This window comes from Macrotis lagotis, chromosome 1 (genome assembly GCF_037893015.1).
Source record: "Macrotis lagotis isolate mMagLag1 chromosome 1, bilby.v1.9.chrom.fasta, whole genome shotgun sequence".
Classification (NCBI taxonomy): Eukaryota; Metazoa; Chordata; class Mammalia; order Peramelemorphia; family Peramelidae; genus Macrotis; species Macrotis lagotis.
Window position 1 is genome coordinate 262,085,327 of NC_133658.1, and position 21,933 is coordinate 262,107,259.

Below are 21,933 nucleotides of genomic sequence, written 5' to 3' on the forward strand. Positions count from 1 at the left end.
GGGTGAAGGGCAAATAGGCTGGGTGGGTTGCCTGGGGCTGCATAGCAGGTCATTGTTGGGTGTCTGAGGCCAGCCCAGGTGCTCCTGGCTCAAGGGTTAGTGCTCTGTCCACCACCCAGCCGCCCCTACTATTATTACTATTTTATTTTATTTTATGTCTTTTTTTTTCTTTTTTTGGTTTATGCAGGGCAGTGGGGTTGGGGTGGCTTGAATGTCACACAGCTTGGTGATTGTTGAGTGTACAGGGCCAGATAGGAGCTCAGGTGCTACTGGCTCCAGGGCTGGTGCTCTGTTCACTGCACCACCTGGCCATACCTACAATTATTATTATTATTATTATTATTGTTATTATTTTTTAATTTTAATTTTTTTCTCTCCCCTTTACTTTATCGCTCAAGTGAGTCTATATTTTTTGGGGGGAGGAGGTATTTTGTTTACTCTTAAACAAGAATATTTTATTAATGTATAAAAAACATTGTACAAAATGATAATAAATAAATATTAAATTAAAAAAATAACAGACACCAAGCTGTGTAACCTTTGGCAAGTCACTAAATCCCATTACCTTGCAACCCCTTCCCCCCAAAAAAGAAAATTCCCAGAGCTTGACTCGAGTTACTCCATTGACTAAATGTGACATTTTTGAATACTCTAAAGAAAGGCCCCTTTTCTCCTCCTTAAATAAAACAGGTTGAAAAATAAATTACATAGTGCACTAAAAATGTGCACTAAAAATCATTTTTTTTGTGCTAACCTAGCAAAGGATAGAAAATAAAATGAAAGGGTGTTGGTTTGTATCCATAAGTCAAGGAAGGAATAACTTGAATTACAGAATTTTATTTTTTTAAGGGCTGGAAAGAACTTGAAAATTTAAATTATCTCCCTTATCTCCATTTTTTACAAATGAAGAAACTTAAAATCAGAGAAATATTAGATTACTCACATAAGATCCTACAGTCAGTCAAAGGTAAGTTTGAAACTAGAATACTGGTTCACTACACATCTTTCCCCTTTCCCTCCAACAATAATCTTCTCATCATACTATCCTGTATTCTGATCAGTTCAGTGCTGAGCTTCAAGACCTCCCTTTAGCACACACTTATAAATTTTTTGAAACGGAGGCAAATTGGAGTGAGCCTTGGATCCAGAATCAGGAAGACCTGCGTTCAGTTACAGCTTTAGATTCTTACCTGGACAAGTCACTTAACCTCTGCTTTAGTATGAGGGGATTCCCACATAAACCTCCCAGCACTGTTGTGAGGATCAAATATGATAATATCTGTAGAGTGCTTTGCAAACTTTCAAGTGCTATATAAATATTATCATCATCTACTATTATGCTCTTGCTGCTGTTGCATTTTCAATTATTCTTTAGTGCTTTGTAACTGTAATTAATTATATGATGTTGTCAGGACCTGACAATATAATATCCAAAGTGTCCAAATTTGAACACACTATGAATTACTGTACTTGAATTGTCTTGAAATGGCATGCTATTGTCTTTTTAAATGAATGACAGAACAAGGAAGAAGTATTGAGTAATTGAAGGCAACAACTGTTAAGCTGACCATTATTTTCCAAGCATTGTATCATTCTATCTTTACCAAAACAACTTTTCAGGATCCTGGAAAACAGTAATCATCTGCTCCAGGATTGTGATTTCCTTGGTCTTGGGAACTAATTTGCCCTCTGAAGATGAGCAAGGGTAGTCCAATTCCTTATGCTTGGAGAGTGGCCTGGAGGGCTCCAGAGGTGGGCTGAATTGCCCAGGTTACACAGACAATATGTATCAGAAGTAGACTTGATCCCAATCCTTCCTGACTCCCAAGGCAACCTCAAATCCCTAACATACTTCTCAACCCATGGCATAGTAAGGCAGTGATATCAGAGTCAGCCTAACATTCCATGGTTGGGGGGAAAAATTGTTTATTACAGAAATCCTAAATGAAGACTTTCCTTTTCCCCTTTCCTTCCATTCCCATTCCCACCTTATTTAAACCATATCCTCATAGTCCTAGAACTGGAATGGGCTTTCCAAGTCATTAAGTCTGACTCCCCTTTATAGGGGAGAAAAAATGTTGTTGTTTTTCTCAAGTTGGGTCCAACTTCATGATCCTATTTGGAATTTTCTTGGCAGACATATTATAATGGTTCACCATTGCCCTCTCTAGCTCATTTTACAGGAGACTGAGGCAAACATTAACCTTGTTTGTCATTTAACCTATGACTTGCTTCGAGTCACACAATTACTAAGCCTCTAACATCAGATTTGAACTCAAGGAGATGAGTCCTCGCAAAGGCAGGGCCAGCATTCTGTGGATTCTGGCACCAGCTATCTACCCATTGAGAAAAGAGACCGGTTTAAAGTGACTTGCCCAAAGATACACAGGTAAATGCTGCAAATGACTCTTTTTTTAAATAGGTTTTTTCAAGGCAAATGGGGTTAAGTGGCTTGCCCAAGGCCACACAGATGGTAATGATTAAGTGTCTGAGACCAGATTTGAACCCAGGTACTCCTGACTCCAAGGCTGGTGCTTTATCTACTACACCACCTAGCCGCCACCTGCAAATGACTCTTAACTGATTTCTGCCCACTGTCTCTTCCTCCTCAAATCTATCTGGCACATTTCACATTTCAGTTAATCTTGAAATAGCACTTTGGCTCTACCTTTCATCTACTAAGAAACCTGCAAACCATTGCCTATAAAGTTTAAACTTCTTCACTCATTCAGGATGTCCTGCAATCTGTCACCAAACTTAACTTTCCAGTTCTGTTTCCCTCTACCCCAAGTATCTACTTAGAACTTTCCAATTCCAATACATTGGTCTATCTGCTGACATTTCAAGTACACATTAGACTTTATTTCTTCTGTGTCTTGTCTTATGTTAATTATGTCTTATGTCTTATGTTAATTGTTAGCTTGTTCATTCCCTATCCAAATGTACCTTGAGCTTCAAATCTCCACTCAAGGCTCATCTCCATGAAGCTCTTCCAAATTATACCAGCTTCTAGTGATATGACAGCTTTCTCAGAGGGAAACTCTGTACTGTCTCCCTACTGTGTTACATTTAGAATCAAAATGACGAGGTGACCTTGGGCAAGTTCCTTAACCTCCCCAAGCCTACAAAGTTTCCTGTTACTGTTCAACCACAGGCCAATTGTCAGGGATCTTATGAAGGGGATTCCTGCATAGAATGACAGAATGGATCAGAAAAACTTTGAGGTTCCTTTAATTTCCTGAGATGCTATGAAATCAGGATTTGTTATTTTAACCTTAGAAAATTTGGATCTGAAAGTTATAATTTATTTATTTTGTTGTTGTTAAGTTATTTCAATATTATGCAAAGACAATTTACAGATGAGGAGATCAAAGCAATCCATAGTCATATGAAAAATTGCTCTAAATCATTACTTATTAGAGAAATGCAAATTAAAGCTTCTCTGAGGTACCACCTCACACCTCTCAGATTGGCCAATATGACCAGAAAGGACACTGATCATTGCTGGAAGGGTTGTGGTAAATCTGGGGCACTAATACATTGTTGGTGGAGCTGTGAACTCATCCAACCTTTCTGGAGAGCCATTTGGAACTATGCCCAAAGGGCAACAAAAATGTACATACCCTTTGATCCAACAATACCACTCCAAGGTCTATACCCTGAAGAGATGATGAAAAAGGGTAAAAACATCACTTGTACAAAAATATTCATAGCAGCCCTGTTTGTGGTGGCAAAGACTTGGAAGTCAAGTAAATGTCCTTCAATTGGGGAATGGCTTAGCAAACTGTGGTATATGTATGGCATGGAACACTATTGTTCTATTAGAAACCAGGAGGAATGGGAATTCAAGGAAGCATGGAGGGATTTGCATGAACTGATGCTGAGAGAGATAAGCAGAACCAGAAAAACTTTGTACACCCTAACAGCAACATGGGGGTAATGATTAACCTTGATGGACTCGCTTATTCCATCAGAGCAATAATCAGGGACAATTTTGGGCTGTCTGGGATGGAGAATACCATCTGTATCCAGATAAGGAGCCATGGAGTTTGAACAAAGACCAAGGACTATTACCTTTAATTTAGGGAAAAAACCCTGATATCTTATTGTCTGATCTTGCTATCTCCTATACTTTATGTTTCTTCCTTAAGGATATGATTTCTCTCTCATCACACTCAATTTGGATCATTGTATACCATGGAAACAATGTAAAGACTGACAGATTGCCTTCTGTGGGGGGTGGGGGGGAGGGAAGTAAGATTAGGGGAAAAATTGTAAAACAAAATAAATAAAATCTTTCTAATTAAAAAAAGTCATTTCAATCTTGTCTGAATCTTTATGACTCTAATGGGATCTTCTTGGCAAGGATACTGGGGCAGTTTGCCATTTCCTTCTCTAAATATTGTAAAGATGAGGAAACTGATAAAAACAGGATTGCCCAGTACTACAAAACTAGAAAGTGTCTGAGACTGGATTTGAACTCAGTTCTTCCTGATTCCAGGCCTTGCACTGCATCCACAGAGCTTCCTAGCTAACACAATTTATATTCTTAAGGGGTTATATTTCAAATAAAAATGTAAAGTTTCTTGTATAGACAAGTTTAAGATTCTAGCTCATGCTAGAGTTTTGTTTTGTTTTATAAAGCCCTAAATTTATGATCCTTTGAAGGCTTGGAAATTGTTATAGCAAGTAGTAACAAGTAGGCTATTGCTAAAACTTATCTCCCCTGGGAATAACCAACATTGCATCTATTATTCCTGGATTCTTAATCTTCCAAAATATTTTTAAGTAATTTTTCTAGTCATGTCCAAGTCTTCAAACCTCATTTGGGATTTTCTTGACAGAGATAATGGAGTATTTTTTCAATTTCTTTCTCCAACTCATGCCCTCTTATAGAGGCTTTAAACTGCTTCTGAGTTTTGTAGAAACCTTCACCAACTGAGTTAAAACTTTCCCCTGTAGGACCAAAAAACCCCAAGAGGTCTCTAAGGTATTGTTGAAAGAAATTGTACCTTGCTTTGGCCTACCTTACTCTTCACACAGTGACAGTGGTCCTACCTTCACCTCCCAGGTGATCCAGGCTGTTCCTGGAGCACTTGTAATTATTTATCATCTCCACTCTACCTGGCACCCACAGTCCTCTAGAAAAGTGGAGAAAATGAACCATACATTCAGACAGGTCTTAACTAGATTATGCCAAGAGACCTACAAGAGGACTGGGAAAAGAATCTCCTGATTGGTCTAGTAAGAGTTTGCTTTACTCCAAAGAGAACATTAGATTTTGTCCCTTTGAGCTCCTTTATGGATAACCATTCTGACCTCTGAAATCCTCATAGACCCTTAACAACACTTTGTCACTCAGTTCTCCATACACCTTGGAGCAGTTCCAAAGTCTCTGCTTATGAGCACCTTCCAACCACTTGCCCCAAAGATGCCTCCCACATAAGTCTAAGGAATATGGTATATTTGAAATCTTGGAGGGCCTAAGGGGCTAATCCATTGGGAGTAAAATAGAAGGAACCCTCCTGAGTTATTCTGACCACTCAAGCTACAGTCACACTTGAAGACCTTCCCAGTTGAACTCATGTTTCTAGAATAAAAGCTGTACCTTCTCTTGTTCACTCTCCAGAATTTCCAGAGTACTCCTGTGAACCCCAGATGACCTGAAGTTGTTATTCCAGGAGAGCACACCTTGAACATCCTGGAGACACAGTTGATGGAAAGGGTGGACGACTGTGTGTTCCTCACTCTCCTTTTAGTTCTCCTAGTGGTAATTTTCCATGACCTCCAAACTAATTTTCTGTTTTCCTCCTCTTGGAATCATTTTCTCTGTCCCTCTAGCCAAATGACTCCATGATAATGGCTGAGTTTTTGATACACTCTCTCCCTTTTAGCTTTTGCAGTTTCCCTTACCTCCCATCAGTTGAAGGACCACTACTTGGTGAGAGTGAGGAGCTCTGTGAGATGGGGAGGCATCTTTGAGGTAGTCCCCACCAACACCTAGATGTGCTCTTTGCAAGTCCCCCCTTTGGCTTTGAGACTAACTCAACTCTTCATGCCACCCATTTGTTTTGACTTCTCCCTTACAGGGTACCCTGAGACTCTCTACTCCTTATTTCTTAGCTGGCAAGGAGATAGCTTCTGCCTGTTCTGCCTCAAGAGTCACTGAGCAGGTTAAGTTCCCAGTAACCAGGGGTCTTGTCCAGAACTCAGTGGGATTCTGAACTTGCATCCCTGATAACATAATCCTAGTCTAGGAACTTGCCAAGTGTAGTTTTACCTCAACAGTCTGTACCACCTGCACCAAGGGGTTGAGGTTCTATTATACCTATGAGAGGATGTGGGGTATTTTACTGACTTCTTGCAAGACCCCCTAAGAAATTACAATGGGCCCCTACAATACAATGCTTCAGCAGTACCCTCTAAGTATCTCCTTATTGACTTTCTGAGATTTGACATTCACTTGGACATTCTCCCATGCAATCTCTCTGAGCCTGGGGAACTGAGGTCTGATCATGCCTCAGTCAGACCTCTGGAACCATCTGTGCCCCCCATAGGCTCCCAATGAGGAGAGGGGACATTAAAAGGAATGCCACTGATTGGAAACTCCATAAGTCTGTCATTCTAGATGTACGGCACCTATCTATCTCCCTTTAAACCTTTTGGCATCTCATGACCTACCTTTCACTTTATAATATTACTTCAAATTCTACCTGAAGAAGACAGGAATAAGTTTTGGGGAAAGTGCCCTCTGGCATCAGAAGAAGGGAGCAGAGTTCCTTATTTCTTGGCATGGGCACTTGAACCATGAACTCCATTCTAAACTTATTGAAACCACCAACCAGATAGCTAATGAAATTGCTCCTGCTCTTTCTGACCTACCTGAATTTTTGAACCCTTTAATATGTCTTGATAATAGAAATGCCTTAGACTCTCTTTTGGCCTCCAATGGTAGCGAGGGTGCCCTTGCCAAAGCGTATATGTTAACAACACCTGGCTGGTCCTTCTCCATACTGAGCCATCATAGAAGAAGCTGTGTGAGAGTGAGAAGCCCAAGAGAATCTCATTTCCCCAAGTCCTTTTCTGGGTGGGGTTCCTGCTTCTCTCCCTACTGACCCCTATACTCACCCTACTCCTAATCATTCTCCTCTTGCTCATTTTGGTTCCCAGGCTGTTTAATTTTCTTGTAGGATTTGTCTACTCCAGGCTATAAGCCATACATCTCCAACTAGTAGCCAGAGCTGGATATCATTCTCTATACACCTCCAGAAGTCAGAACTCCCTGGGCATTGCCTCTGCTAACTTCCAAATGCACCTCAACTCCCTCTCAAATGGGATCCTCTAGGCAGGCACAGCTCCACGTCTCCCTTCAGCAGGAAGCAGTTCTGGAACTGCTTCATCCCCAACCCCCAAATGAATTTGGGTCTGAATTTTTTGCAGGAGGCTGGGGAGGGGAAGGGAGGATGTTGTAGAAGAATGTTAGGCAAAGGATTGTTACATTAGCAAAAAGCTCTTTTTTTGCTGTCTTGTGCTTCCCTGTATCGACTTTGGGTGGATAAAGACTATTTTGTATTTTGTCAGAAACCTTCTCAAGATGGTGTCAAAACTATCCTGTACCCCATATAGGGACCACCTCTTCCTGTTGTCAGAAACATCTTATAAGGATAGGAGGTTGAGGCCTATAAACAATGCTGAAATAACAGAATGTTATCTGATAATGAGCTAGCCTATATACACTGTGCCATTTCCTATACAAGTCATTAAAATATCCCCCTTTTCCTTTCTTGTTCATTTAACACCAGCCCACTCGCTATAGTTGTACAATAGCATCTACTCTTCACCCCTTGCTTTGAACCCATCAATTTACAGATGAGGAACTTAGATGAATAAGGTTAAATGACTTGCCTGAGGTCATCCAGCTAGTCAGGGTCTGAGACTGGATATGAACTCATGAAGATGAGTTTTCTTGTTTCAAGCCCAGTGCTCCATCCACTGTATCACCTGGCTGCCTCTACCTTCCTGCCAAATGTTCAGCTATAGTAAATAAAACTTCCTAGAAACCATGAGTACCATAGAAAAGCATTTACACAAATGCAAAGGTGAAAGCCAAGATGTAACAGTAGTTAATGTGCATTCTGCTATTTTTTTAGATGATCTGCCATTTAAAAAACTTGTGAAGAATTTTCTATGACTTCTTTCTAAAACCTTTCTGGGAATAATTTTCAGAAATTGATAAACAGATTGTCTTAAAGCAATTAGTCTGGATTGGTTGTACAGAAGGGTTTACAAGTAATTTTATATTTATTGTTGTCAATCTCCAAAGGACCAAATTCCCTTTGTTTAAGACTAGTGGGTCCTATCTATTCCTGTAGTTGCTATGCAGTGCCTAAGTCATCAACTTAAAAAGACAATTAGCTTTCCATTCCTTTTGTTAATGAAAGGAAAATATGGTGCAGAATTTAGTTGCCTAAGAAATTAGTTCAAGGAAAGAGACAAGCAATAGAAGTTAAACCAGTAAAACTGATGAAAAGAACACATTTCAAGTATGTCCATGTGCCTTATCATTATCAAAATGTTCATCTTGGTTCTATGGAAACAATTCTAAGAAAGGTTTTTATGACTCTAAATTGACAGCTTAATTACTAAAGGTACAATAGCTACTCTAGATATAATACCTAGGTAAAGATTCAAGAATGTTTTTTAGCAGGATCTTAAGCTAAGTTTGACCAGTTGCATTTTGAATAAGGTACACTTATATAGTAGTGTTTTTAAAAGGTTTAGAGTAAATGGAATTTTTTTCTATTTGATTATATTTATTTTTGCATGCAATTAGATAAATTTAGAGAGGTATGAGCTTCAATTGTCAGTAGTTCTTTTCACAAGCATTTTTTGTTTCTCCCTATGTTCCTTTCCCCCAGGTACCTCTGACAAGTAAGCATACTAGGAGATTGTGCTATAAAACATTTGGAAAAACTCCACCTTCAGGTCATCTTTCTGGTGAAGGCAGTAATCTTTTCACAATAACAAGTAAGTAGCCCCTAATTTCTATGTAACTTCGGATTTTCTCATTCTGAGTTTTTCCTAAGTAAGGTTACCTTAAAATTTTGAAGTTCTTAATTCTTCCTAAACTTTTCAGTTATATATTTTAGAAAGCCATCCTGTATATCATACTTTGGAACTGTAAATTTGTCTTATAATTACCTTTCTATAGATTGTTTCCCCAGGCAGTCAAATAGAAGCACAAATGTCGACTTCTGCATTTTGTTCAATATTTGCCTGTAGGAAAAATGTATAGCATTTTTTCTCCTTCCTGCATAGTCAGTGTTTTTATCTCCCCGCTTTTCTCCTGTTCCTACACATAAAGGAACTTGAAAACAGTAAATACAACCCTGTATTTGACAAAAATAATTGCCACAAAGGGAAAAAATAAAGGTGCATATTTGAAGATAAGAAAATGTTCAACCTGATAATAGAAATTATAAATTCCATATTTTTAAGTGAAATGCAGTAATAGTCTAAAAGTTAAGAGGTGAAGAGGTTAGAAAGGAAAGAAGAAATAAGTAGCAAAGGGGGTTAGCTTTCAGGCAATAAAGGTTAGAAATGAATCACAAAATCAAGAGTAGGAAATGAAGTAATAAAATAAGTGCCTAATGGTGGGTTGCCAGGCAGACAGTAAGGGAATGCTGAAGTGACAATAGAATGCAGCCGGGAAGCTGAGGAACAGAAAGGAGTGGGTGAGGTGGAAAAATAAAGAAATAGAAATAATAAAAGTGAACACAGAGGCGAAGAGCAGAGGAGGCTGTCATTTCATCTGAGAAGAAATTAAGAAGCCAGACAAATTATAAGTGCATTTTCATTTAAAAACATGCATCAGACAGTCTGAAACCTATGCTCCTTGTTGGGGATAAAAGGCCTGCGGGGTCCCCATAGTCAGCTCGTGTGGCAATCAGAGCTTGCCCAGGTTTCCCATCACCCTCTCACTGAAGGCAGTGGGAGTTGGGTACCATCAGCTGAGGATGTTGCCCCATAGGCTCCCTCTCAGGAAGGGCAATTGATCCCACCAGCTCCTGACCACTCGAAACAGGAAGTAAATGAGCCTTCTCCTCAGCCATGTGAAAGCTGTGTTTTCAAGGACCCAACACCATTTGAACAGTGTAGAACAGAAAAAGTTGTTTTCAGTCACAAAATGTGAAATGAATTGCACAGTTCTGAACACTTTGTCCTTTCCAGAGTTCACTTGCCTTTTTTTACCCTCCCCTTTGGCATGTCAGTGGCCAAGACAACTTATTAACTCGACAAAATGCATCGTGGAGGGAAATTCAAGAGACTTCTACAACACTCTAAATCTCAGGCCAGAATTGGGGAATATTTGAAGTTTCTCTCCAAGCAACAATATAAAAGTTGCACAGTAAACAATATTAGAAGTTGACCTTATGTGGTGAAATGGTTTTTGAGCTGGAGGCAGATATTTCCAGTTCTACCACTAACTGGTTGGGTTCTCTGGGCCACAGTGTCCTCAGTCAAATAAATGGACTGGAATAGATATCTAAGGTTCCTTCTAGATCTAGCATTTTATGAGTCCAAAGGTAATAGAAATTCTTAAGTCCACAAATTCAGAGCTTTAATTTTCTTGGAATTGGTTTCCTGGTTTGTTTGTTTTTTTCCTACCAAATCCCAACAAAAGGGAATTAGAAAGCCTTAGTACAAAGAAAATGAACACTCCAAAACTTTATTTTTTTGGTCCAGACTAGTAAGATCTGGACGTAATTCATGTGTGAAAGAGAAGAAAGATTTAGTTTTTTTGGAGAGGGCGAGGAGGGAAGGGACATCCTATTAGATTTTAATATTGCACAGTAATCTTAATTTCTCTTCAACTGAAATGATAGACCATTGCATTTACTTTGCTACTTCAGGAATCCATGATTTTCTCTGTATGAGTTTTCTGTCCATCCATCATCATAGTCTGCAAGATCCTCCATGCCATAGTAAATTGATCTAGAGTTGAAAGGGACCTAATAGGCCAAATAGATCAATTCCTTAATTTCACAGATGAAGTAGACTGAGGCCCATGGATGTCAAATGCTCGAGTTCACAGAAATAATAAGCACCAGAGTTGAATTTGCATCAACCTCCTTTAACTTAGGAGCCAGGGTTCTTTCTACTTCACTATGTAGGTGGAGTAGAGTTACAGTGGCTGGAAAAAATCTGTCCCCTGTTGGTCAGTTCTCTGGTAGTATACATCCTGGAATTTCAGAATCTGAGAATTGGAAGGGACCTTAGTAGCCATCTAACCCAAGCATGAATGATTTACTGATAAATGTTTGTCTAGCAAGCCTCTGTTTTGGAGATTTCAAAAGAGGGAGAACCCACTCTTTAAATTCAGTGAGGGTGGTCCCTGGAGCATGGATAAACAGTCCTACATCAGGGCTCTCTTTAAAAACTGTCCAAGGTGTGAGGTCTTCCTGTACTCTTTTAGTGCAGGCAAGTGGTACAGTAAATAGAGAACATGACCTGGAGTCAGGAAGACCTGAGTTCAAATCCAACCTCAAACATTTATCAGCTGTGTGATCCTGGGTGAGTCACTTATCTTTATCTGCCTCAGTTTCTTCATTTATACCATGGAGATAATATAAAGATAAGATGAGATAATACTTGTAAAGCCCTTGGCAAACCTTAAAAGCTATTGCATGTCATAATGAGATGCTAGAGGAACATGTTAGTAGAAGTTCACCTTATATATAACAATTAACCAGCAATATAAAAAGAAGCAATATTAAATGAAATAAAAATGAAAATAGATGCTTTTTATTTGTGACATCACTCTGAAAAATTGTTACAAATGTAGTTGTCATTATTTTGCATTATATATTGCACTTTGCTCTAATAAAACTTTGTTTTTCTTTTATCATTTCATTGAAAGGATAAGTTTCTAAGTATATTATGAATAGTTATTATCCACCATCAGCGCCTTTCAAATGTCACAAGAGTGCTTTGTTGAGTGTGTATCTGTTTGTAGTGAAGTGAAAAACTTTAGTTTGACACTCTTCTTCCAAGTACTTTTAGCACATTTTAAATCTCTATATTGAACTATGGAAAGTCATTCCAAAATTAAAGTGCTCAAAACCTTTATTTTGAAAAGTCTGAATGGTGTCCATCAAAGCAGACACCTTGAAAACACTCTTTATTAATACTTCTATATAAAACAAAACAATTTTTCAATGGCACTAAAAGCTCACATTTAGGTAGGGCTTTATAACACCCCTGTGAGGCAGATAATATACAAAGATTTTTATCCTTATTTAATAGATGAGGAAATTGAAGATCATAGAGAACTTAAATAATTTGTTTATAGCCACACAGTAAATAACTGAACTATAATTCAAACCCAAATCTTTTACCCCAAATCCAGTGTTCTTTCTGTGATACCAAAATGCCTCAATTAGGCCATCTGCAACATACAAACATACATTTATGTTTTTAAACCTGTTCTGATAAAGTTAATTTTTTAATCAATCCCTGAGTGACTCTCAGGACAGACAGGTGTGGACTCTGCAAAGAATTGGCACTTGGCACGTGGTGACTGATAAAGAACTTTATCCAAAGTCCCTCCTTCCTGACTCATCAGGGTTTAGGGTTTCATGGGAACATTGGAACATAGATTTAGAAATGGAAAGGCTCTGAAAGGTCATCTGCTATAACTTCTTCATTTTTCAGATGAGGAAACTAAGATATAGAATAGTTAATAATAGCATCTACCTCCCTGGGTTGTTATGAAAATCAAATGAAATAATATTAGTAATGTAGTTTGCAAACCTTAAGATGATAAAGAAATGCTGCCATCATCATTATTGTTGTTATTATATTATTTATCCAGTTAACAAGTGGCACATGGTAGAAACTGGAACTTGGGCTGCTGGTTCCAAATTCATTGCTATTTTTACTGTATGATTGTTTGGTTATATCAAGTCATATAGGATTCAATGAAGGAGATTACTCTTTTATTTTAAAAACAGTTTGAAATTAAGCCTGTGTACAGGTCAAAAAAAAAATCTTCATTTACCGAGAATTCTATCATTTTCAAGAGAAGCATGCAATAGAATGCTTTGGTTGGAAAACAGTCTTGTCTCCTATGGGACCTTGGGTAACAGTATCATCTGTAAAATGAGGGAGCTGATTGAGATGACCTCTAAAGCCCTTTCTAGGTTTTTCAATCTTTGAATCTAATGTATGAGTAGCTTTCCAAGAAACCAGCTAAAAGAATGAAAGCTCCTTGAGGGCTCAATCCTTAACTGTGCCTAACACAGAATAGGGATTCAATAAATGCTTTCTACTTGGTTAATCTTTGTGAAGCATCTTATGGTTTATAAAGCCCTCTTATGGATAGAATTCATTTGAGGTAAATAAAACAAGAAGCCTTGTCCCCATTTTATAAATGGTGATGCAGTCTCCCAGAGCTTATGACTCATTCTAAGAGTAGATTAAAATCAGGATTTTTTTTTAATGCCAAATCATCTCATACCCTTCCGTCTCAAAATTCAGGCAAGAAAGTATTTTATATTTGAAGATATAATTTTATAGGGTGATTAGAGTAAGACATGAATTAAAGTTTAGATGTATCTCTAAGCAATGTACATATACATGTGTAACAGAATCATAGATGGTATTGCTGAAAATTGGATAGACTAATTCAATCTCTTCAAGTTATAAAGGGCTTTCAAAAGGTCTTCAAAGGTGCAGATTTAAGATTCCAAAACTAAACCTTCACTTTGGGAATACTGTAGATGAAGAAACTGAAATCCTGAGATGTTAAATGACTAGTTTAAGCTTGTACAGTTAGACTGATTTCTTTTTTTATTTGTTTGTTTTTGGTTTCTGCAAAGCCATGGGGTTAAGTGACTTGCCCAGGGTCATACAGTTAAGTAGCTATTAAGTATCTGAGGCTAGATTTGAACTCAGGTTCTCTCGACTCCAGGGCTGGTGCTCTATCCACTCCACCACCTAGCTGCCCCCATATAGTAAAGTTCACTCCATTATTTTCACTATTCTGTTTGGCATTGACAGACAGTTCTTCTGTCTTATTAAGTTGTGACCTGAGGTCAAGGACTGTTTTAGTCTTCCTTATAACCTTCTATAGCATATACATCTATATATTTCAATGAAGTAGATACTCAGTTAAAAAAAATGTTTGTTGGATGTATGTATATATAGATGGATGGACAGATGAATGAATGGATGGATAGATGGGTGGATGGATGAATGAATAGATGAGTGGATGGCTGGATGCACAAACAGACCTAATAGCTATAGTTTAAAAACTAAGCTCAAAAAAATACACCTCCAGTTGGAGATGATGAAGTCTCTATTGCCGGATAAAATAACTTTGTCAAGTCTCAGTTTCACAATAAAAGTAGAGAGCATTTTAAGAAGCGACAGTACATTCTGACTTTGTAGTTTTATAAAGGGAACAACATATGTCACACAAAACTTTTTTTGACATGACAATACCTGGAATAATTAGATACATAAAGAACAATGAAGAACTGAGAGTTTCTAAGTATATTATGAATAGTTATTATCCACCATCAGTGCCTTTCAAATGTCACGAGAGTGCTTTGTTGAGTGTGTGTCTGTTTGTAGTGAAGTGCAAAACTTTTTTTTGACACTCTTCTTCCAAGTACTTTTAGCACATTTTAAATCTCTATATTGAACTATGGAAAGTCATTCCAAAATTAAAGTGCTCAAAACCTTTATTTTGAAAAGTCTGAATGGTGTCCATCAAAGCAAACACCTTGAAAACACTCTTTTTAAGTATTTATTGAGCACGATCATCTGAAAATGTCAGATGTACTCTCATTTAAATAATTTGACAGCTTCCAAGAAGACACCTGATGAGTACTGCATTCAATTGTCAAAAGTATAGCGGAGTCCAAAAAAATTTTTTTTCTTTTAAGTATTTATTAATTCAGAATGCTCATAAACTTTTGCTTGTGTGCCTAGCAATCAAGATGTAATTATTAAATTTAAAATGAAAATGTACTGTGGTGGCTGCCTAATCCATTTAATTCATTTTCTAGAGGAGGAAACAGAAGCCTAGTTGGTTAATTGATTTGCCTGTGATGACATGGTAGCAGAGTGAAGATTCAAACCCAGGGTCCCTCATTTTAAATCTAGTGATTTTTGTATCAAATAGCATTACTGTTTGTACTGTAATAAGTATTATCTTCATGCACAAATTTAAATTTTAGAGATTCATTTTACTAAAAAGAAAAATGAAGCTCTAACTTCCTCAAGTCATAAACTTGAGAATTCTATATTCCTTCCTTATTTATTATTATTATCTTTTGCATATGGCAGCACTATTCATTCAATGGCCAATAAATGCAAAAATACATGAGACAAGGTCCCTGACATTAAAGAACTTGCATTCTGGAAGGAGTGATGACAGAGTCATTGGGTGGTTCATAGAAAAATCTAATTTCCTTATTTTGGACTCATCAGAATAATGATTTTGTAAGAGGAAATGTTTGACCTGAACAAAGGTTTGTTGGCACTTTTCAGTGCTTTTCCATTTTGTAGAATTCAGCAAAACCACAAGCATTCATTACTTTCTTATCTGCTAGGCACTGTACTGAATGCTGGAGAGAAAAAGAAAGTCAACTTAAAGTGAACCCCTAAAGGACAGAGAGGTGGAAAGTTTGAACTTTGGCTAGATTCCGATGGATTGTAAAAAAAGAATTAAGATGCTCATTTTCAGTTCTTTGAAGAATATGGGGTTTAGACCATGGACTGGAATGAATTTAAAATTCTTAAACTGAAAAAGCATTAAAAAAATTGAAAATGGGCATATTTCTGATACTATCTTTTCTTCTAGATTGATAGGAATAAAGCCTTTTCTAAATGTTGGAATCCATTTTTTTTAGGTTTTTTTTTTTTTTGCAAGGCAAATGGGGTTAAGTGGCTTGCCCAAGGCCACACAGCTAGGTAATTATTAAGTGTCTGAGGTCGGATTTGAACCCAGGTACTCCTGACTCCAGGGCGGGTGCTTTATACACTGTGCCACCTAGCTGCCCCTGGAGTCCATTTTAAAAAATCATGGAATGTCTATGCTTGAAGGTCTTAGAGTCCACATAATTCATACCTGAACAAGGATTACCACTACTGATTGGTGGATGCCATCCAACCTTTGCTTGGAGAACTCAGGAGAAGGGAATCCACCACCTGCTGAGGGAGTCCTTCCATTCAGTCAGCTCTAATTTTTAGGAGTTGGCCTCAAACTTAAATTTGTTTCTTTGCACCTTGGAAAGCATTGCAACTTCTTTTTTGAGATAGCCCTTTAAATAGTGTAGGACAAGTATCATATTTCAATAGGATTATCATTTTTAACTGCTACTCCAAATCCAAATGTCTCTCAATCCAAAGCCCTTCATCAACATACCCTTTCTCCCAACTCAAAACTATTTCTTTACCATCTTATTAACATTTCTTGTTTAGTCTCAATTGTATGCCATTGTTTATACTTTTTAATCTCATCCCAGTCCCTTCCCCTCTCTTCCTATTCAAGTCTAAAGCTTCATGGACTCTTCAAGCTCTACATTTCCTTCCTTCTGAAAGTCTTCCTTTACTAACCTCACACCAGGATGGTTTCTTGACATATAAAGTCCTCAGAACAAATGTTTAAATTGAATTTATAACTGATACCAGTTTTGCTTATTGTTCAGAAACTGTAGTTATACAAATAGAGGTTTACAGTCATGTTTCTTTTAATGAAGACAATTGGGTTAATAGCACACTTTACTGTAGAAAACTAATTGAATCCCAGGAATGAATCTCATTGATGAGGTGCTACCTTCTGGTGGTCATAGCTTTCTCAATCATCTTGATTCTCATGGGTGCATTTCTGCTTGTTTCTGGGCAATGATTACTTGGAAAAACATATGCTCTAAATAGATAAATATTTATTAATGGATTTTACCCCTTGTAAAATATCTAACAATTATTGAAAACAAAACAAGGTAAGGCATGAGCTCCACAGATATAATGGAGAAAGTCACCTTTTTGAATTAAACCAAGGTAAGAGGTAGTAACCACACAAAAATAATTATCACAAAACATTAAGACTTCTTGAACTGAGGGATGTCTTTTATTCTAGGATAAACTGAAAATTTAACACTTGGCTCTTATGAGCTTATAAGCTTTCTCTAACAGACTTCTACCACTATCTTTCACTCTGCATGTGGAATACATTTTTTTACCCTAACCCCAAAGGAAAGGGGAGTATTAAATGAAGTTCAAAGATAGAGGAAATGGGCCCGCGCTTCCCGCCATGTTCTCGGGGCTTGGCCGCCGAGCGGGGCCTCCGGCCGTCTACGCGTCCCCCTGCCCGGGCGGGGGCAGCTGGGGCGAAGGAGAGGACGACTGCGAGGAGGACCGGGTGGTCCGCGACCTCCGGGCCGAGCTCTCGGCCGCCGCGGCCTCGCCCGCGCCGCCCAAGCACAACGGGCCGGGCCCCGGGCCGGGCCCCGCGCCCTGCGGCGGCCGGCGCAGGTCCTCTCGGTCGTGTGCTCCCTGCTCTTCGCCGCCCTCCGCGCCTTCCTCCTAGCCATCGTCTACATGATCGTGAAAGAATTGCATGGTGAGAATTTGAAGACAGAAGATGGTGCAGAGACTGGTTTATTAGGATTCTGGACTTTGTTTGCTATATCCTTAGCAGCAGGATTCTCATGTTGCAGTTTTTCTTGGACAGTGACTTATTTTGATTCTTTTGAACCTGGAATGTTCCCTCCTACTCCTCTTTCACCAACAAAGTTCAAGAGACGGAAGGGTCATTCTTTCCACATGGGCTATATAGCATGGCAATTTTGAATGGCATTGTGGCTGCTTTCACTGTAGCATGGTGCCTCATGTGAATACAAATTTGTTCCCTGGCAAAATCATTTTCTCCAAAATACAGAATATCCAATTCATGTTTTTTTTTTTAATGACTTAGAAGAACATCATTTCAAAAGACTCTGGATTTATCTGCTATTCGTTGAATGTTTCGAATTCATCATCATCAACAACAAGCCACTACCCTTTGAGTGCTGATGTTGTGTCCTAGCCATGTCTCAAGAAAATCCTAGATCATTTAAAGTTCAGGTGCTTTCATATGGAATTTGAGAGTTTTACCTCATTTTTAAACTTTTGTATGTTTATTATATATTGTTCTTTTAAGAAAGTAATCCTAAAACTTGAATGCAAGTCCTAAGTTTGACAGTATGTTTCTTTATAATATGCTGCCCTTCCATTAAGAAACATCAGAATTACTAAAATAATAGAATTAAGATTCTCATTTTTATCTTATATTAAATTAGCATTATTAGATTAGTAAAGGAAACATGCTTCCTACTTTTACATTTTATAATCATTGATGACCTGTATGATCAGAATTTTAGACTTTGAATTATTCACTAAAACATATTTATAGATATTTTTCTATTTTAGTCTGCATTTTTATGCTTTCTGTATTTTTAAATTTTATTTTGAATTAGTTCTTTTAATATCAATGACAATTTAAAAGATTTTCAAAGTTAATAATTAATTTTAGAACATCATTAATTGGTTCATATCTGGTTCCCTATTCTCATTGTACATTTTTTAATTTGGGTTTTTTTTAAAGAAAAAATAGCACACTACAACCCTAGATTTTTAAATATATTTTTACAAAAATAGCCTGCTTTATTTATTATAAGAATTGATTTAAAAAGTAAACATTTTAAGTATAGAATATGGAATTTTAAAAAAGCTATTCTTCATAACACCAAAATTAGATTAGGAAAGCTTGTGCTGTCAATTAACTTGCATAAGATGAACAAGAATAGAGAATTTCCATTGCATTACATTTTGCTATGTGAAGTGATTTAATGAACAGGTTTTCTAATAAATGGAATTTGTGTAAAAAAAAGATAGAGGAAATGGATAAAACTTATATATTGTGAGTTTGAGGGAAATATCTTCCCAGAAAAAGTAACCTTAGAGGGCAATGAAACAAAGCTATGGACTGGTAAGAAGAGAATGATCCTTCCATTTTGAAGGAAGTCTCTATTGTCTAAGAGATTTCTTGTCCCATCTGGATAGCTGATAAGATTAACTACAGTGAAAATATCCCACTGGAACAAGCCCCATTTTTAGCAACTCCTGTGACCCCCAAAGCTAACATAGTCTAGCCTCAAGGTTAACAAGTTTTCCTCCAAATCATCTGGTATCTTGTCCTTCTAAGTAAGGAAGCTAATCAGTCTTACCCAATAGGAACATTTTGTTACCTTTAATGTAGTCTCAAAACTATGTAAAATTCTTTATGCACATGTATTTCTGTCCTGTACATTGCTATCTACCTGGCAACCTTCCATCTGCTGATACTAATTAAACTCTTTTATCTTACAGTGTTGCCTCTTGATTGTCAAATGGACTTAGGTGGGAAAAATTATTCCTGGGAAGATACCAAGACCCCTGGTTTGAGGAATTTCCCAGCACTACCAATGAGGTTCTGTGCTTCATGGTCTCTTTTCAGAACAGTTATACTAAAACAACTCCATAACCAAGTCAACAATAAATCCTTCATTCCATAATAGCACAGTAAAGGAGGAACAATTAATTGAAGGACTCCAATAATGACCTTTCTTTCATTACTACTTCTTGCTGTAGTGACTGTTAGCTCTGACTTAAGGATTGGAATACCTGAGTTTCAGTCTCCTTTCTGCCATGAATCCATTGTATGACTTCAGGTAGATCAATTTATATAGCTGGGCTTCAGTTTCCCAAGCTACAAAATAAAAAAAAAAATGAAGAGAACATTTAAGGTTGTATTCCCCTCTTGTATTTTAAAGAATGGTCCTTCAATCATCACCTTAATGTGTAATATGATAGTTAGAAAGATTCATAAGACCACCATAGGTTTAGTTTTCATATTCGTGTACTTTGACCTTATTCTGATGGCAGACAACAGCTTTGTTTTAACATGGCATTTATTTGAGTTTTTGACTCAAAAAAGATTGTAGTTTTTTTAAGTCATCATCTTTGTGTGGCAACTGGGTGGTTCAGTGGCTAGAACACGGGATCTGGAGTCAGGAAGACTTAAGGATGAATATGGTCTCAGATGCTAACTGTGTGACTTTGGGCAAATCACTTAATCTCTACCTCATTTTTCTTATCTATAAAATGGGATGATAATAGTGCCCACCTCTCAGAGTTGTAAGGATCAGATGAGATAATATTGTAAAACACTTATCACAATACTGGCCAAATATTAAGTGCCATTTAATGCTAATTGTCATCATTATCATCATCAACTCTTGACTGATTAAGTAGAGGAGAGAAATAAGGAACTAGATAGATAATTCATGTTCCCCTGACCATTTTAAGTAGAAATAACCAGACACTTAAAGCAAGCTTAGTTATTCTATAGGAATTGTTTAGATCCTACCCCCTTCTTCTCTTGGCATGTATACACAGAGAAGACTTGGATTTTTGACTATCATGAAAAATTTGAGATTTGGATATTTGTTTTTAACCTCTACTTACCTCTTGGGTCTATTTTCAGCATGGACACATAAGTTATGTGATAGGGTTTTGTTTGATATTCTGAACTGCAGCTGTCATCTGCACGAGGCTTGATAGAATGACTCAAACGTTGGCAGAGGGCAAGCAACAGTATTAAAATACCTAGTGCCAGCTAGTTCTGACGCAGGATCCTCAATTCCTTGGATATCGAGAGACACCATCTTCAGACTTAAATGCCAACTTCCACAGGAGGCCCTTCCCACCCCCTTTAGCCAATGGTACTTTCCTATCTAAGGTGCCCTTATGTTTACTGTACATACCAATTTATGTGTCTACAAGTGTATACAAGAGGCAAATGGTGAAACTGCTTCTTCTTCTATCAGAATGTGAGCTCCTTGAGGGCAGGGACTGTTTTTACTTTTTCTTTGTCTCACTAGCATTATTAGTACAGTGTCTGTTACATAATTGTTTTGTTTGTTTTTTTTTTAAATCATAAACAATTATCATTTGTCTCTCCTCAATACCCTATAGATATCTATCCCTGTAATCTGATCTACTGGTTTAACCTGAGGTCCCTGGGGCCTTGCCATTCACCCTTGTTGATCCTTAGGGGGCTTTCCACTGACCTTGAACCTGAGCTTTCTTATATGTGTAATCTTCCCCAATTATAGTAAAACTTACTTGCTTTTGAGACCAAGGACTTCCTTAATATTTTTTTTCCTGTAGATATCCCCAGCTCTTAGCTTGGTATATATTAAACACTTAATACATCTTTTTTCATTTATTCATTCTTTTATTCATCCATAGTAAGCACTAAAAATGCCTTTTCCTTTATTCATTCTTTTATTGCTCCAAGGTGGGAACTTAATAAAGGCTTTTTCATTCATCATTTATTCATTCATCCTTTTATCCATTTATAGAACTTATAAATATGTAATAAATGATTGTTGATAAAGGAAAATTAAAGATATATAATAAAGATTTGTAATTTTATATCTGTCTTCTTTTCTTGAGAATTTTTATATGATATACTCATTTTATTTTTTGTATGCAAGATTCAAATTTTTTTACTTTAAAAGATAGAAAGCTACTTGTTGATTGTTATATGAATTGCTTGGTTCATGAACATGGATAAATAAAAACAGTAATACCTAGAAACTGGTACTATATCATCCTCCTACAAATTAGAAAAAGGATATTCTTACTAAACTGAAAAAAATTAAGATCAGAGAAGTTAAATATATCTAATGTATGTTATCTAATGCAACAAAGTCAATATGTCATGCAACAGAATCATTTGGATTTGGGAGGGATAGTCTCATATTATTCTTCCTCTTGTAAAATTAAGATCTACCACAACAAAATTTTCCTTAAGTTAAAAATAATGACCTTTTTTGG

General features: G+C 37.3%; 1 long non-coding RNA gene and 1 pseudogene across 5 annotated transcripts; both read left to right on the plus strand.

Annotated features, from left to right (window-relative positions):
* Positions 1–462: 462 nt before the first annotated feature.
* On the plus strand, positions 463–21,452 carry LOC141504927 (uncharacterized). Of its 5 annotated transcripts, XR_012473506.1 has the most exons (5): positions 463–2,389; positions 5,630–5,770; positions 8,919–9,027; positions 11,477–11,574; positions 19,420–21,452. It is a non-coding gene; the product is annotated as an uncharacterized LOC141504927 (long non-coding RNA). The 5 variants fall into 5 exon arrangements; XR_012473507.1 differs by lacking the exons at positions 11,477–11,574; positions 19,420–21,452 and adding an exon at positions 17,987–18,447 and having other exon boundaries at positions 473–2,389; XR_012473504.1 differs by lacking the exon at positions 19,420–21,452 and having other exon boundaries at positions 473–2,389; positions 11,477–17,256.
* On the plus strand, positions 17,363–17,993 carry LOC141504954 (ADP-ribosylation factor-like protein 6-interacting protein 6; annotated as a pseudogene).
* Positions 21,453–21,933: the final 481 nt, after the last annotated feature.